A 5,789-nucleotide genomic window follows, 5' to 3' on the forward strand; every position below is an offset into this window, starting at 1 on the left:
ATATAACAGGCAGTATTTATAGCTTCGGACCAAAATGATGACGGTGCACCAACATGTTTCATCATACACCTGGTCATCTCCACAAGTGTTCTGTTTTTACGTTCTGCCATACCATTCTGTTGTGGCGTGTATGGGGTACTAAGTCGGCGTTTTACGCCACATTTCTCCAAATATGTGTCGAATTCCCGATTACAGTATTCCTTACCGTTATCCGACTGAAGCGCCTTGATTCTACGACCAGTCAAATTTTCAGCATACGTTTTGAATTTCTGAAAAACTGAAAATACTTCCGACTTGTGGCTTAGAAAATATACTTCGCACCAGCGAGATTTTTCATCAATAAAAGTTACAAAGTATTTTGCACCACCATTCGACTCATTTCTCATCGGCCCGCAAACGTCACTATGTATTATTTCAAGCAAATCTGTACACGTTTTGTGTTCATTCTTTGGAAAATTTTCCCGCGTTTGCTTTTCACTGAGGCACACCTCACAGGGTGATAATTTTAAATCACTTCTGAACTTCAAACCATAAACTGCGTCACTATTTGCCATTTCTTTTAAATATCTCTCATTAATGTGGCCCATTTTATAATGCCACTCATCCAGTTCATTCTTAGGTTCAATAATATTCACAGAATTTTCCAGGTTTTGAATATAGTACAAGTTTCCGACTCTTTCAGCAGTTAAAATCACCTTATTGCTTTTATCAATTACAACTGCATCGTTTTTGCGAAATCTTACCTCGTAACCTTTGTCTGTTCGGTTTTCTATTTTCTTCCACTTTTTGTGTACTATGAACATTCTTACCGGTTTTAGATTTACAGTTTTTCGCGAAATGTCCGACTTTTCCGCACTTAAAACATCCATTATTTTGCTTAGGTTTCGTTTGTCTATCTTTAGGTAGATATTTCTTAGCATAAAGAGCATTGGACGCATCACTATTCTCTTTCGACTTTCTTGATTCAGATTCTTCTAAAATTTTAACACGCAAAACTTCTGGTTTCGGTAATTCATCGCGAGTCTCTAAAGCACATCGAAAAGTTTCGAACGATTCCGGAAGACTATATAATAGTAAAATTGCCAAGAGCTCGTCTCCTATTGCAACTCCGATTTCTTTTAATTTTGCCACGGCATCGAAAAAATCGTTTATGTGATCACGAACTTTATCACTTTCGCGCATTCGAGACAATGCCACTCTTTTCAACAATGTCGCTTTTCGCGCAGGTCCTTTCGATTGATACGTAGACTCCAATCGCAACCAAATTTCTCTTGCACTTTCACATTCCGCTATTAACCCCAGTTCGGAGGGACTCATTGCCAACATTATATCTGCCGCTGCCTTTTGGTCTTGCCTTTTCCAAGCAACTGCTGCAATTTCTTCTCTGGGACATTCACCATTTCCGTCGACATATCCCCACAAATCGTTTTTCACCAAAATAGCACGCATCTGCAGTTTCCATGTATCGTAGTTTTCCGCGTTTAGCGGTTCTATACGTACCATACCAGCCATTTTCCAGTCGAACAAATCCTTTGATTCAAAATTGTAATCCTTTAAAATTATTGCCCCTCAATAGATTTTGATTAATTCGCAGTTATTTTGCCTCTTCTGGGCCCATAACCTATTAAAACGCGAGGATTATAGGGTTATAGAATTCGAATTAATTTATTCTTCAATTTGTATGCGTAACAAATTATATGTGTTTCGTGCAAAGAATAGACAATGAATCAAATTTTCTTTCAATAACATATTTTCAATACAAAAAACCAAAGCCTTTTTTATATAAGAATAGTAGTGGATTGCTTCGTTTCCACAACAGAAGTTCGTAATGGATACTACAGTTTTCGACATAAATTGTCTGTGCAGGTCCAAGTCATAGTATATTTCCCATACAACAGTACCTCCAAGTCCTCGTTTTTGTAAAGCCCCCATACAACGGTACCTAACCATTTTCGGTATCTTGATGATTTTAGCAACATTATTCACTGACATTGGTTCAACTTTGATATTTGAAGTTCGTAATATATACTACAGCTTTAGACAGAAAATTGTCGGTGCAGGTCCAAGTTAACAATACCTCCCCATATTCAGTATTTTTATAATTTTAGCGACATTATTCGCCGTAATTGTTTCAAATGTGGTATTTAAAGTTCGTAATGAATACTACAGCCTACGACAAAAAATGGTCTATGCAGGTCCACGCCTTCGTCTAGCCCCCATATAAAAGAAAATTGGCGGTGCAGGTCCACGTTTTGGTATAGCCCCACATAATAGTACCTACATATCATTTTTTCACTTCGTTCCCGCAAACTTGATTTTTAGCACGTAACTTCCTATATTCAATAATTCACATCTCTGAATTATTGAATATGGGCTATATCCTGAACTTGCCAAACAGGTATATAATCAATTAATACCTCAAGATTGTACCAGGTAGGCGTGAATGACCTGACAAACAGTTACCAAGTTCCTTAATTTTTAGACTTGCTCCCATATAAACTTAAATTCCAATTATTAGTATATTTAACTCTGCAGCCTAAAACACATTCGGCAGTGCTGTGGCTAATTATATAACTTCAGCTTTTTTGGAATGTGAGCCCACAAGCAACGTGGCTTGTTTATTAACCATGAATTTTATTCTCAGGAGTTTTTGTAAGATTCCATACCAACCATAATTTGTGCTGGTGCTGTATTCCTTGAATTTGCAATTCCAACTTTATATTGGTCACCTGTATATATTGAAGTTGTCCTGATATTCACTTCTTCTTAAAAAGCAGTAAGTTTGAATACCCTCCACCATTTTGAACGAATTAGGTAATTTTAAAAAAATAAAAATAGCCATTAAATTGGGGTCTATTCGACGTGGACCTACATTGGCATTGTTTGTTATAAGCCATTACCATATTATAAATGGGTATAATGTAGCATCTTCAAAATGCCATATATAGGGAGGTACCGTTATATCGGAGCTATAAGAATACCTGGACCTGCATAGACAATTTTCTGTCATAGGCTGTAGCATTCATTACGAACTTCAAATACGATAACTCAAACAGTTTCGGTGAGTATTGTACCTAAAATCGTTAAAATACCGAATATAGGGAGGCACTGCTATATGAGACCTATACAAAGACCTGGACGTGCATAAAACACTTTGTGTCACAGACTGTAGTTCCCATTACGAACTCTAAATACGTAATTCGAAACTACTCCGGTGAATAATGAAGCTAAAATCATCAAAATACCGAATATTGCGTGGTGCCGTTATAGGGGGCTATACGAAGACGTAGACCTGCACAGACAATTTTATGTCATAAGCTGTATTATCTATTACGAACTTCAAATGCCAAATTTGAAACAAATCCGGTGAATAATGTCGCTAAAATCATCAGAATACCGAATATAGGGAGGTACCGTTATATGGCACTGATATATGGGGGCTATACGAAGAACTGGACGTACATAAAACATTTTGTGTAACAGACTGTAGTTCCCATTTCGAACTCTAAATACGCAACTTGAAACCACTCCGGTGAATAATAAAGCTAAAATCATCAAAATACTGAATATTGGGAGGTGCCGTTATACGAAGGCGTGCTCCTGCATAGACAATTTTCTGTCTTAGACTGTAGTATTCATTGCGAATTTCAAATACTAAACTTGAAACAATTTTTAGCTACATTATTCCCCTTTTTTCAAGTTTCGCATTTGAATATTTTTCAAGGCTTATGACAAAAGTTGCCTATGCAGGTCCACTTCGTCGCACATACCCTAATATTATGGCTACATTCGGTAATATTATAACAGAAATATTACAGGTTTTTTTTATTTGAAAATTGCCAAATTCGTTACAAATGGTGGAGGGTATTCAAAGTTCGGCCCGGCCGAACCTACAGATTATTTACTTGTTTATTTTTTGAAATAATGGAGTTTTTGGTGGTCTGGGGCTCGATTCTTGTTCTACGATATTGAAGCGAAAAATTTTCATATAAGAAACTTAACATTTCTCTCCTTTATAAAAAAAACATTTCACATTTGTATAGAACATGTTTGTAGCAATCTAGCATGGTGTCTACGTGTTTCTCTTGTTTCATAGTCCCATGACGAAGTGGATATTTCAAAATTCTAAATATTTCAAAGTTTATTGTGTGATTTTTTTCACGAGTTTTTGTTAGTTTCCATCCGTCCATAAATTTGTGCTGGTGCTGCATTCCTTTCATTCCTATGTGTCGGTCATTTGCAAATATTTTAGTTGTCCTGATAATCATTTTTTCACTTCGTTCCCGTAAGCTTGCTTCTTATCACGTAACTTCCTATATTCAAAAACTAACATCTCTGAATTAGTGAATATAGGCTATATCCTGAACTTGCCAAATAGCGATATATTCGTTTAATATTTCAAGATCGTACCGGGTAGGCGTGAATGACCTGACAAACAGTCACCAAGTTCCTGAATATAGAGACTTGCCCCATATAAACTTAAATTCCGATTATTAGTATATTTTATTTAGCAGTGTAAAACACATTCGGCAATACTGTGTACTTTCGAATGTGAACCCATTAACAATCGTTTAAAGTGTATTCAACAGCAGCTAATGTAAATATATATATGATGAGGTCGACTCCTAACCTCATCACAAAGCGATGTAACTAACGAAAGAAAAAGAAAACGCCGCGAGATGATCTTTCTCGTTCCGTGGCTGGAAGGGAACTCAATTTATTTACAACATATTCTTAACACTAAAGCTTACATTTTATTTACGCACACAATAATGCATTAACGCACACAATACGTTGCGGGAGAAAACGAAACGTACCTAATTTGTGATCGACTCTTTCTTATCTTCTATTTATGGCCGTGACATTTATTACATTATTTATTACCGACCATAAACCTAGCATTTGGAAAACACATGCATCTTAAGTGTTTTCTTTATTTAACTAATTTACATTCTTCGGAAAAGACAAATAAAAATGAGATAAGAATTTAAAGAAGAACATTCAACACACAAACTATTTTTACAACATGTACAGTTTCTACAAAATTAAACAATATATATATATATATATATATATATATATATATATATATATATATATATATATATATATATATATATATATATATATATATATATATATATATGTACTATGTTGTATTGGTAAGTAGGGTAGGGTATATTAATTTTGTCATTCCGTTTGTAACTCCTTGAAATACTCAAGTCAGACTCAACAAAGTATATATATTCTTGATCAGCGTAAAATTCTAAGACGATTTAGCCATTTCCGTCTGTCTGTCTGTGTGTCTGTCTGTCTGTCTGTCTGTCTGTCTGTCTGTTGTAATCACGCTATCTTTCGAACAAATAGAGATAGAAGGCTAAAATTTAGCACACATGTATATTTTGCCAGTAGACAGGTTAAGTTCGTATTCGGTATTTTAATGATTTTAGCGACATTGTTTACCGGAATCGTTTCAAAGTTGGTATTTGAAGTTCGTAATGGATACTACAGCCTAAGACAGAAAATAATCTATGTAGGTCCACGTCTTCGTATAGCCCCTATATAATGGTACCCCCCGATATTCGGTATTTTGATGATTTTAGCGACATTATTTAGCGAAATCGTTCCAAATTTGGAATTTGAAGTTCGTAATAGATACTGCAGCATAAAACAGAAAATGGGCCATATAGGTCCAAGTCTTCATCTAGCCCCCATATACCGTACCCCCCGATATTTGGTATGTTGATGATTATTTACTGGGATTGTTTCAAATACGGCATGTGAAGGTC

The sequence above is a fragment of the Musca domestica genome, unplaced genomic scaffold, assembly GCF_030504385.1.
Source record: "Musca domestica strain aabys unplaced genomic scaffold, Musca_domestica.polishedcontigs.V.1.1 30, whole genome shotgun sequence".
Taxonomy (NCBI): domain Eukaryota; kingdom Metazoa; phylum Arthropoda; class Insecta; order Diptera; family Muscidae; genus Musca; species Musca domestica.